The 13,518-nt window shown below is 40.3% G+C and overlaps 1 pseudogene; it reads right to left on the bottom strand.

The window, feature by feature from the left end:
- Positions 1 to 6,251: 6,251 nt before the first annotated feature.
- Positions 6,252 to 6,896, bottom strand: LOC112396869 (40S ribosomal protein S6 pseudogene; annotated as a pseudogene).
- Positions 6,897 to 13,518: the final 6,622 nt, after the last annotated feature.

The following is a 13,518-nucleotide window of genomic DNA, read 5'->3' as shown; positions in this document are numbered from 1 at the left end:
AAGGGAAACCACATTCACAGAAAGACAGGCAAAATGAAAAGGCAGAGGACTTTGTACCAGATGAAGGAACAAGATAGAACCCCAGAAAAACAACTAAATGAAGTGGAGATAGGCAACCTTCCAGAAAAAGAATTCAGAATAATGATAGTGAAGATGATCCAGGACCTCAGAAAAGGAATGGAGGCAAAGATCGAGAAGATGCAAGAAATGTTTAACAAAGACCTACTAGAATTAAAGAACAAACAAATAGACATGAACAATACAATAACTGAAATGAAAAATACACTAGAAGGAATCAATAGCAGAATAACCGAGGCAGAAGAACGGATAAGTGACCTGGAAGACAGAATGGTGGAATTCACTGCCACGGAACAGAATAAAGAAAAAAGAATGAAAAGAAATGAAGGCAGCCTGAGAGACCTCTGGGACAACATTAAATGCAGCAACATTCGCATTTATAGGGGTCCCAGAAGGAGGAGAGAGAGAGAGAGAGAAAGGACCTGAGAAAATATTTGAAGAGATTATAGTCGAAAACTTCCCTAACATGGGAAAGGAAATAGCCACCCAAGTCCAGGAAGTACAGAGAGACCCAGGCAGGATAAACCCAAGGAGAAACATGCCAAGAGACATAGTAATCAAATCGACAAAAATTAAAGACAAAGAAAAATTATTGCAAGCAACAAGGGAAAAATGACAAATAGCATACAAGGGAACTCCCATAAGGTTAACAGCTGATTTCTCATTCAATACATAGGGCAACTGCTAACAGCTATAAAAGAGGAAATCAACAGTAACATAATAATAGTGGGGGACTTTAACACCTCACTTACACCAATGGACAGATCATCCAAAATGAAAATAAAAAAGGAAACAGAAGCTTTAAATGACACAATAGACCAGATAGATTTAATTGATATTTATAGGACATTCCATCCAAAACCAGCATATTACACTTTCTTCTCAAGTGCGCACGGAACATTCTCCAGGATAGATCACTTCTTGGGTCACAAATCAAGCCTCAGTAAATTTAAGAAAATTGAAATCATATCTAGCATCTTTTCTGACCACAATGCTATGAGATTAGAAATCAATTACAGGGAAAAAAACGTAAAAAACACAAACACATGGAGGCTAAACAATACATTACTAAATAACCAAGAGAACACTGAAGAAATCAAAGAGGAAATCAAAAAATACCTAGAGACAAATTATAATGAAAACACGACAATCCAAACCTATGGGATGCAGCAAAAGCAGTTCTAAGAGGGAAGTTTATAGCAGTACAAGCCTACCTCAAGAAACAAGAAAAATCTCAAATAAACAATTTAACCTTAAACCTAAAGGAACTAGAGAAAAGAGAACAAACAAAACCCAAAGTTAGTAGAAGGAAAGAAATCATAAAAATCAGAGCAGAAATAAATGAAATAGATACAAAGAAAACAATAGCAAAGATCAATAAAATTAAAAGCTGGTTCTTTGAGAATAAACAAAATTGATAGAACTTTAGCCGGACTCATCAAGAAAAAGAGGGAGAGGACTCAAATCAATAAAATTAGAAATGAAAAAGGAGAAGTTACAATGGACACCACAGAAATACAAAGCATCCTAAGAGACTACTACAAGCAACTGTATGCCAACAAAATGGACAACGTGGGCTTCCCTGGTGGCGCAGTGGTTGAGAGTCCACCTGCCAATGCAGGGGACACGGGTTCATGCCCCGGTCCGGGAAGACCCCACATGCCGCGGAGTGGCTAGGACCGTGAGCTATGGCTGCTGAGCCTGCGTGTCCGGAGCCTGTGCTCCGCAACGGGAGAGGCCACAGCAGCGAGAGGCCCGCGTACTGCAAAAAAAGAAAAGAAAAAAAAAAGGACAACCTGAAAGAAATAGACAAATTGGTATAAACTTCCAAGACTAAACCAGGAAGAAACAGAAAATATGAACAGACCAAACACAAGTAATGAAATTGAAACTGTAATTTAAAATCTTCCAACAAACAAAAGTCCAGGACCAGATGGCTTCACAGGTGAATTCTATCAAACATTTAGAGAAGAGCGAACACCCATCTTTCTCAAACTCTCCCAAAAAATTGCAGAGGAAGGGACACACCCAAACTAAATCTATGAGGCTACCATCACCCTGATACCAATACCAGACAAAGATACAACAAGAAAAGAAAATTACAGACCAATATCACTGATGAATATAGATGCAAAAATCCTCAACAAAATACTAGCAAACAGAATCCAGCAACGCATTAAAAGGATGATACACCATGATCAAGTGGGATTTATCCCAGGGATGCAAGGATTCTTCAATTTACGCAATTCAATTAATATGATACACCGTATTAACAAATTGAAGAATAAGAACCATATGATCGGGCTTCCCTGGTGGTGCAGTGGTTAAGAATCCGCCTGCCAATGCAGGAGACAAGGGTTTGAACCCTGGTCCGGGAAGATCCCACATGCATCAGAGCAACTAAGCCCGTGCCCCACAACTATTGATCCTGTGCTCTAGAGCCCTCGAGCCACAACTACTGAGCCCGTGTGCCACAACTACTGAAGCCTGTGTGCCTAGAGCCCATGCTCCGCAACAAGAGAAGCCACCGCAATGAGAAGCCTGTGTACCACAAACGAAGAGTAGCCCCCCACTTGCAGCAACTAGAGAAAAGCCTGCGAGCAGCAGCAAAGACCCAATGCAGCCAAAAATAAATAAATAAATTTATTTTAAAAAAAATACAGGGCTTCCCTGGTGGCGCAGTGGTTGGGAGTCTGCCTGCCGATGCGGGGGACGCGGGTTTGTGCCCCAGTCCGTGGGGATCCCGCGTGCTGCAGAGTGGCTGGGCCCGTGAGCCATGGCCACTGGGCCTGCGCGTCCGGAGCCTGTGCTCCGCATCGGGAGAGGCCGTGGCAGTGAGAGGCCCGCATACTGCAAAAAAACAAAAGCAAAAACAAAAACATATGATCATCCCAATAGATGCGGAAAAAGCTTTTGACAAAATTCAACACCCATTTATGATAAAAACTCTCCAGAAAATGGGCATAGAGGGAACCTACCTCTACATAATAATGGCCATATATGACAAACCCACCGCAAACATCATTCTCAATGGTGAAAAACTGAAAGCATTTCCTTTAAGTTCAGGAACAAGACAGGATGTCCACTCTCGCCACTATTATTCAACATACTTTTGGAAGTCCTAGCCACGGCAATCAGAGAAGAAAAAGAAATAAAAGGAATACAAATTGGAAAAGAAGAAGTAAAACTATCACTGTTTTACTATACATGGAGAATGATGTGATACTATACATAGAGAATCCTAAAGATGTCACCAGAAAATTACTAGAGATAATCAATGAATTTGGTAAAGTTGCAGGATACAAAATTAATGCACAGAAATCTCTTGCATTCCTATACACTAATGATGAAAAATCTGAAAGAGAAATTAAGGAAGCACTCCCATTTACCATTGCAAAAAAAAGAATAAAATGCCTAGGAATAAACCTACCTAAGGAGACAAAAGACCTGTATGCAGAAAATTATAAGACACTATGAAAGAAATTAAAGATGATACGAACAGATGGAGAGATATACGAACAGATGGAGAGATATCCCAACAGATGGAGAGATATACCATGTTCTTGGATGGGAAGAATCAATATTGTGAAAATGAGTGTACTACCCAAAGCAATCTACAGATTCAATGCAATCACTATCAAGTTACCAATGACATTTTTTACAGAACTAGAACAAAAAATCTTAAAAATTGTATGGAGACACAAAAGACCCCGAATAGCCAAAGCAGTCTTGAGGGAAAAAAATGGAGCTGGAGGAATCAGACTCCCTGACTTCAGACTATATTACAAAGCTACAGTAATCAAGACAATATGGTACTGGCACAAAAACAGAAATATAGATCAATGGAACAGAATAGATCGCCCAGAGATAAAACTACACACTTATGCTCAACTAATCTACAACAAAGGAGGCAAGGATATACAATGGAGAAAAGACAGTCTCTTCAATAAGTGGTGCTGGGAAAACTGGACAGCTACATGTAAAAGAATGAAATTAGAACACTCCCTAACACCATACACAAAAATAAACTCAAAATGGATTAGGGGCCTAAATATAAGACTGGACACTGTAAAACTCTGGGTGGAAAACATAGGAAGAACACTCTTTGACATAAATCACAGCAAGATCTTTTTTGATCCACCTCCTAGAGTAATGGAAATAAAAACAAAAATAAACAAATGGGACCTAATGAAACTTAAAACCTTTTGCAAAGCAAAGGAAACTACAAACAAGATGAAAAGACAACCCTCAGAATGGGAAAAATATTTGCAAATGAATCAATGGACAAAGGATTGATCTCCAAAATATATAAACAGCTCATGCAGCTCAATATAAAGAGAATTACCATATGACCCAGCAATCCCACTAGTGGGCTTATACCCAGAGAAAACCATAATTCAAAAAGACACATGCACCCCAATGTTCATTGCAGCACTGTTTAAAATAGCCAGGCCATGGAAGCAACCTAAATGCCCATCGACAGACAAATGGATAAAGAAGATGTGGTACATATATACAATGGACTATTACTCAGCCATAAAGAGGAACAAAATTGGGTAATTTTTAGAGATGTGGATGGATCTAGAGACTGTCATACAGAGTGAAGTAAGTCAGAAAGAGAAAAACAAATATCGTATATTAATGCATATATGTGGAATCTAGAAAAATGGTACAGATGAACTGGTTTGCAAGGCAGAAACAGTGACATAGATGTAGAGATCAAACATATGGACACCAAGGGGGGAAAGGCAGGGGGATGAACTGGGAGATTGGGATTGACATATATACACTAATATGTATAAAATAGATAACTAATAAGAACCTGCTGTATAAAAAAATGAATAAAATAAACTTCAAAAAGACATTCAAACAAAAATAGAAGTTCATCCACATGCTTTGTATATTCAAGAAACAGGAAGAAGGCTGGTGTGACCGGAGCTGGGAGCAGCAATAGGAGATGAGGTCAGAGGGTAACTGGATGGAAGCAGGAAGACCACTTAAGCAGTTCTCTAAATAATCTAGGCAAGAGATAATGATGACTTGGAACTAATACTACTGATATATTATTTCACTAAACTCCGTAGTTTACATTAGAATTGGTTCTTTGTGCTGTAGAGTTGTATGGGTATTGACAAATGTATAATGTCATGTATGCATGTGTGTATGTCAGTATCATACAAAATCGTTTCACTGCCCTAAAAATCCCCCCTGCTCCACCTATTCTTCCTCCTTCCCTTCCCGCCCAACCTCTGGCTGCCACTGATTTTTTTTTTTTACTGCTTCCATAGTTTTTCCTTTTCCAAACTATCATATAGTTGGAATCACACAGGATGTAGCCTTTCTGGTTGGCTTCTCTCACTTAGCAATATGCATTCCTCCATGCCTTTTCATGGCTTGATAATTCATTTCCTTTATCCGTTGAATAGTATTCCATTGCATGGATGTACCACAGTTTGTTTTTCCATTAACCTGTCGAAGGACTTTCTGGATGCTTCCTGTTTTTGACAATTATGAATAAAGCTATTATAAACGTTCATTTGCAGGTTTTTGTGTGGACATAAGCACTATTGCTGGATTGTGTGGTAAGACTATGTTTAGCTTTGTAAGTGGTTGAGCCATTTTGCATTCCCACCAGCAATGAGTCAGAGTTCCTGTTGCCCCACAGCCTTGTCAGCGTTTGACCTTGTCAGTGTTTTAGATTTTAGCCATTTTAATAGTTGTGTGGTGGTATGTCATTGTTGTTTCAATTTGCAATTCCTCAATGACATATGACATTAAGCATATTTTAATATACATATTTCCACCCATATATCTTCTGTAGTGAAGTGTCCATTCAGATCATTTGTCTTTTTTTGTTTGTTTGTTTTTTCGGTACGCGGGCCTCTCACTGTTGCGGCCTCTCCCGTTGCGGAGCACGGGCTCTGGACGCGCAGGCTCAGCGGCCATGGCTCACGGGCCCAGCCGCTCCGCGGCATGTGGGATCTTCTCGGACCGGGGCATGAACCCGTGTCCCCTGCATCGGCAGGCGGACTCTCAACCACTGCGCCACCAGGGAAGCCCAGAGCATCTCATTTTTGACTGGACTCAGACTTAGAAGTAGAAGCTCTCAGGGCGGATAGCCTCTGTCTCATGACAGTCTGTTCCTGGCGTTTTTCTTTGGCCTCCTTCATTCTTTAGGCCAAAAGTTTAGCATATCCTGTAGGCTCTTCCTTATTCTTCTTAGTATGCTGTTTCTTCAGAGCAATACACCTATGTTTATGTTGCAGAACACGTGGAGTAACAGGACGCTGAATTTTAGGTGCTTTGGTCCTAGGTTTCTTACCTTCTTTGTTTAGGGGCTTTCTCAAAATGTACGGATGGACATCATGCTCTTTAGAGAGACTGAAAAGTTTGCAGATTCTCCAAGTTCTTTTGGGCCCCAGGCGACGAGGCACGGTAGTATCAGTGAGTCCAAGAATATCCTTCTCCCCTTTTTTTACGATGACCAAATTGAGAACACTCAGACTGGCATCCACAATGCAACCCCGTACAGATTTGTGCTTTCTTTCTCCAGTCCTCCTCGGTCTGTAACAGGAATGCCCCTTATTCAGTGGCAGGCAGACTCGGCCATTGGTCAAGACACCCTGCTTCATGGGGGAAGCTTGTTTGTCGTTCCCCCCACTGATTCGGACCACATAACCCTTCCATTCTTCACCCAGAGCGTCAGCAGCAACTTCCGTGGCCATATGCTTCTCATAAAAGGTATGAAGTTTTCGTTCATCGTCCACTTCATTGAGCTTCTGGCAGTCAGTGGCCGGGAAAGAGATGTTCAGCTTCATCCTGAAGCAGCCGACTGCCTCCAAGGTGCCACAAAAAGAGCAGTCTATTATTCTTGATTAACAAAAAATAGTGTAAACATGTCTCTAAGTTAATTCATTTACTACATCATTTTTCTTGTCAGAATAATATTTCATGGAGCGAATATAGCAGTGTTCATTTAACCAGTGTTCATTTAACTGCTGGGTTTATAGATCCATTCTAATTGTTGGTACTGCACCCAGTGTAGAGGTGAACCATCTTGTAACTGAATCTTTGTGTGCAATCTTATTTTCTCAGTATACATTTCTAGAAGTGGAATAGCTAGATCAAGGGGTTCTTATGTTTTTTGAAGATTTTGTTATTTATTAAAATTGTTCTACAGAAAATTTCTCCCAGTTTACATTCTGATTAGCAGTACAGAGAAAGCATCTATTTCCCCAATCTCTTAAGTAGGTTTTATAAAATGCTTTAGAAATGGAAATAGCTTTCTTTTTTCTTCTGAATACAAAAATAACTCATGCTTATGCTATCATTTAAAGCTGTTTGCAAATTGAAAGCTTAAAAACAGTATTTCGTTCTTTTAATTTGTATTTCTTCGATTGTTAATGAAGTTAAACACTTTGTCAAGAAAAATGACTTTAGTCCCGTTTAAATAACATTAATATAATGGATATGTAATAAATGTGCCATGATAGTATTCATAAAGCATCATCTGAATATTTGGTATTCACATAGTACTTTGCTGGGTATTACCTAAATATGTATAGAAGAGTCAACCGCTAACCACTAAGAAATCACAGTCCAAGAAAATCAACAGTCAACAAATGTTTATTGAGTGTCTACTATTTGCCTGGAACTATGTTTTTTTGTAACAACTTTACTGAGATATAATTAACATACAATGAACTGTACAGAGTTAAGTGTACAATCTGATAATCTCTAACATATGCATGTACCTGTGAAACCATCACCACAATCACCTTGTTTCCTATCTCTTAGGTTCATTCTCCTTTGTTTTCTGATGTCCTTTGTCTTGAATACCACTGTTTCATATATTTTGTCTGGTTTTCTAGTTATTCAAGGGAGGAGGGTATATCTAGTCCCTACTGCTGCATCTTGGTTGAAGATGAAAGCATGCCTGGACTATTCTAAGTGCTGGATCTAGTAGAGGGAACAAAATGGACAAAATCCTTGGCTTCAAACAGCCTACATTCTAGAGGGGGGGTGGCAGACAATAAATATATGAAAAAACTTAATTTGCATAAATAAATGATTTCAGAAAATGTGTGTCAATAAAATAAGATGGTAATGTGATAGACATGCAGTAAAGGCATCTCTGGGGAGGTGACATTTGAGGAGATGACTTATGAGAAAGAGGCTGTCACTTGAAGAGCTAAGATAAGAGTGCTCCAAGATAAGGATATATGACAAGTCCAAGGGCCCCCAAACAGAAATAAGCTTGACTTACTTGATAGGACAGATACAAGGCCAGTGCAGTTGGAATGCATCTGAGATGGGAGATGAAGTTGGTGTGGTAGGTAGGCTGAGCTTAGAGTAAAAGGGTCCTGTAGGTCAGTGCTCCAGTTACCAACTGCTGCATAGCACAGAACAACAACAATCGTGAACCATGCTCATGAAGCTGGGGGTGCCTGGGGTGAGCGAGGCGGCCCTTGCTAAGGGTCTTGTGTGGTTGCAGTCAGGTGGTGGCTCAGGCTGGGGTCATCTCAAAGCTTCTTCATCCCCCTGTCTAGAGCCTGGGCTGTTTAGACAAATAACTGGAGGATGGAACATTTCTGGCTCCTGGGCACCCGCTCTCTCTCTCTCTCTCTCTCTCTCTCTCTCTGGTATCTCCACATGGACTTAGGGTAGCCCAATTTTGTCCATGGTGGCTAAAGGTTTTGAGAGCAAGTATATCAACAGAAACTGGAAGAAGCTTCAGGGTATTTCCAAACCTAGCTTTGAAGTCACACAATGTCACTCCCACCACATTTGGTTCATCGAGGTAGTCACAAAGATTCACCCAGGTCCAAGGGGAAGGAACATAAATTCTTCTTATTGGAAGAGCATCACATAATGTGTGGATATGTTCTTAAATCACCACACTTATGACAAAGAGTTTGGATTATATTTTTACAGTGGGAAGCCATTGGTGGGTTTTTAACGAGGGAATGATACGCAATGATTTACAATTTTAAAAGACCAATCTGTCAGGATTATTTAGATGCAAAATCAGCATTCAAGCATCGATCGCATTATTATATACCAGCAAAAACAATTAGAAAATAAAATATGAAAACATAATACCATTTACAAGAGTGTTTTAAAAATACCAACTACCTAGGAATAAATCCAACAAAAAAATGTGTAAGACCTTTATGCAGAAAACTACAAACATTTTTTGAGAGAAACTAAAGACTAAATAAATGGATATACTATTTTCCAGGATTGTAAGGCCAATTACTATAAAGATGTCAGTTTTTCTCAAATTGGTCCATAGTTTCAATGCAATAGCAATCAAAATACCCACAGCTTTTCCTGTAGAATTTGACAAGCTAATTCTAAAATGTATATGGAAATGTGAAGGATTAAGAATAGCAAGCCACTCTTGAAGAAGGAGGAGGAAGAAAGAAAGAGGAGGAGGGACTTTCTGTACTTGATATAGACTTATCATAAAGCCAGTGTGACCCACTATTAAGGCAGTGTGATATTGCCACAAGGAACACAAATAGAAAAATGGATACATGGACCAATGTAACAGAAGAGCCCAGAAATAGACCCATGCACATATGGACGCTTGATTTATGTCAAAGAGACATAAATGCCTTTTTTTGGCATTACAAAAAAAGGAAGGAAAGGATGGTCTTTTCAGTAAATGGAGTTGGAGTAATTGTGTATCCACATGGAAAGGAGGAAGGAAAGAAGGGAGGGGGAGGCATATACTCTACAGAAGTACTTGCACATATGCACTGGGAGACATGTACAAGAATGTTTGTAGCAGAGTTATTCATAACATCCTAATTTAGAGACAACCCAAAGATTCAACAGTAGGATGGATAAATAAAATGTGATATGTTCATAAAACAGATTATTTTACAGCAACAAAAATGAATAAACTGCAGCCTCATAGAGAATAGATGAATCTTAGTTAAAAACATAATATTGAATGAAAGAAGCCAGACACAGAATACGTGTGATTTCATTTCCAAAAAATTCAAAACCAGGGACAACTTTTAGCGATGTATAATCAAGTGATAAAACTATAAAGAAAGGCCAGTCAGGATAGTGACTTTATGAGGGAGATAGGGGTTAACATTGGGAAGGGATTGTAAGGTAGGGCTTCTAACGTGCTGGCTATATTCTGTTTCCTGTCTTGGGTGGTGATTATACAGTATTTGTTTCATAATTCATATAGTAGTTGTACACGTACGTTTTATGTACTCCCCTATATGCACGTTATATCTCACAAGAAAAAAGTTTTAAAATACCAAGTTCACTCTGGCTACTGTGGAAGCAGGCAAGTATGCAAGTGGGAAGTCCAGTTGTCCAGTAAAGACACGATGGAGGCTTGGACCAGGGTTGAGAAGTAGTCAGATTTAGGAAATAGTTTAGAGGTACAGGTAACGGGACTTGATATGGAATTTGAAGGGCAAAAAGATAAAGCAACAAACACACTGACAGTCATAAAACACAGCAAGAGAGTATGCAACAGAATTAACTAAGCTTCTGAAACAGAGAACATGAATGTGAAGTGCTAAGTCGTGTGAATGGGTATTAGATGGAGGACTTCTGTCCAACAGATTAGGGAAGGCTTCATAGAAAAGCTGGGAAAACAAACACTTGACTCAGATTGTGGAGGAAACGGATAAGGGGTGATACGGTTAAAGGGAGTAGCGTATATTTACAGGTGGAAGATTTGTATTGTTGTACACTCTTTGGCCCATTATTTTATTTTCGAGACGTTTCATATATTATCTCTCAAATGAGATTTTATCTACTTATGACTACCATTTAGATCCACAATAAAAGGTGTAGCATATTACTTCAATCATAGTAGCCATTCCATAAATCCTGATTAAACCATGAAGTCTTGAACAAGTATATCGCACAACTTCTGGAACCCAGGAGCGGCCACAGGAAGCCAACACGATGATCACATGGTCCTGGTGGACTATATAGCAGTGCCTCTGTACTATGGAACACATATTAATAGCGTTTACATTATTGGCTTCGTTTGAACTTCAGGGTGTTAACGGAAATTTCATTATTTTATTTTTAAAATATTTTTTAATAGATTTATTTTTGGCTGCGTTGGGTTTTTGTTGCTGTGCGCGGGCTTTCTCTAGTTGCGGCGAGCAGGGAATACTCTTCGTTGTGGTGCGCGGGCTTCTCATTGCAGTGGCTTCTCTTGTCGCGGAGCACAGGCTCTAGGCACGTGGGCTTCAGTAGTTGTGGCACGCAGGCTCAGTAGTTGTGGCTCGCGGGCTTAGTTGCTTGGTGGCATGTGGGATCTTCCCGGACCAGGGTTCGAACCCTTGTCCCCTGCACTGGCAGGTGGATTCTCAACCACTGCGCCACCAGGGAAGCCCAGAAATTTTATTTTTGATACAAGATTTTCTCATTGGATAGACTGATGGGTGTGGGAATAAAGGGGGGGGTATATAGAAATAATGTCTAGAAACAGAAGTTTGTGGGAAGGGAGACTTCTCAGTCAACCCACTTCATCTAGGAAGGCTTCCTGAATGAGTCAGAGTTGATTTGAGAATCATCCAGAATTAACAGTAGAAGGAGGGAGGATTTTTTTTTTCAGGCTTGTGGTAAAATGAGAGCGGGAGAAGCAATGATTTTAAAACTCCTTGCAGTTTCTGATTTCATTATGATTCTAGGCATGTCACTCCCATTCATACACCTCATGACATTAAAAAACTTACTGTTGGGCTGAATGATAGTGAATTTTGCTTTGATAGGTGTTTGAGCTTCCACTAGAGCCCTTAAGAGAACTGGAAATGAGAACACTGAACCAGAAGTGGAGAGAAAGCGACAAAGGGAAGATTCTATTAATGAGAGTACAGGCAAAGTGAGATGACAGCTAATGTTCATACATGTTTATGTGAACCAGGCACCATTCTAAGGGTTTTATCTGTATTAACACATTTATTCTCATGACAATACTGTGAGGTCATCCTCATTTTACAGATGAAGAAACCAAGGCCCTGAGAGGTTAGGCACATAAGTTGGCTGAGGTTGCAGAATTGGAATTTGAAGCCAGGTATTCTGACTCTAGAATTCATACACTTAACTGAGGTGCTAGACTATATCCTTTATTTAGTTATTTATTTTTGGAAGGATGTGAAATATATTTTTTTAAATTTTTATTGGAGTATAGTTGCTTTACACTGTTGTGTTAGCTTTAGCTGTACAGCAAAGTGAATCAGTTATACATATACTATATATTTTTCTTAGAAAAAGAGGAAGAGATAGCATAAATGTTGGAATTTCTTTGTTTCTTCATATTGCTAACATAAACTACAGTGACATTTTAATATGACATACGGAGACAATTATCTCCTCTACTTCAACCCTATTGCTTATTCTTTTGGCTTTCCAATGACAACCATGTCATTCTCTGGAGTGATTCTGAGTTTAAAATGTAGCTGACCTTAGCTCTATTTAAAAAAAAAAAAAACTAAAATATATTTGCTATTTAACAAAACATTGCATAGCTTATTCATATTTGAACAAAAAAATCAGCTAGGGCCTTCAAGTTAAAGCTCCAAGATAAACAATTCGATTTTTGGCTTTGAAGAATATTGAAATACCTTACAGTGATGTATTGGACTTGGGGCGTTAATGTTCATTAAACTGCAGCATCTTATGGAGGGTCCAGGCGCGCTTACCACTAATTACCGGAGGTCACAACAGCTGTCATACTTGACAGTTTTCTTTTTAGCCTCCTTACACTTGAGAGCATGAAACACTGTGGCAAAAACATGCAACTCCCAAATTAGGGCGGATGGATAATGGTATTGTAAAGTAACTTTTCTGCTGAGCTCGGCAGTTCCTACCTATTTAAGTTGTAGACAAACCATGCAAGCGCAATAAAGACATCTAACTATTCTACAAATCGTCACACCCACCCAGATTAACTAGAAAATAGACCGGAACTGGAATCAGAGTTGCTCTTCAAATAATGCGCTTGGATTTCTTGAAAAGCTACGCCGCAGGAACTCTAACCCTGGTCCCCAAATGCTTTTTAAAGTCTTCCCCAGAAACCCTCCCCCGGCAGCCTCGGCGCCTTCCTAGCTGTGCCCTGCGCAGGGCTCCCCAGCCTCCGCCCTGGACGTCAGCCTCTGCACCCCGAGGCCAGTTCCGAGTGGGGAGCGGCAGAGCGGAGGGAGAGAGGCGAGCGAGCGAGCGAAATGGTCAAGTCCTCCTTAACTCTGGGCCCCCTCGCGGGCCTCACCCCTCCTCCCAGGGGCTGAGATTGGAGAGGAAGTGGGAAGGCTTCAATCGGTTCCTCACACCAGCGCCCTCATGCCCCCACCCTACTCCTCGGCTCGGGGCTTCGGCGCGCCTCACCGCCGCCCCTCGCCCCGGGAGAGAAGCGGGCGGCGCGGCCGGACTCGCGGTGAGAGGCCTGGGGCG

The sequence above is a fragment of the Neophocaena asiaeorientalis genome, unplaced genomic scaffold (genome assembly GCF_003031525.2).
Source record: "Neophocaena asiaeorientalis asiaeorientalis breed wild unplaced genomic scaffold, Neophocaena_asiaeorientalis_V1.1 scaffold308, whole genome shotgun sequence".
In the NCBI taxonomy this organism is placed as follows: Eukaryota; Metazoa; Chordata; class Mammalia; order Artiodactyla; family Phocoenidae; genus Neophocaena; species Neophocaena asiaeorientalis.
Note: the sequence above shows the minus strand (reverse complement) of the source record. Positions and strands in the feature narration are given on the sequence as shown.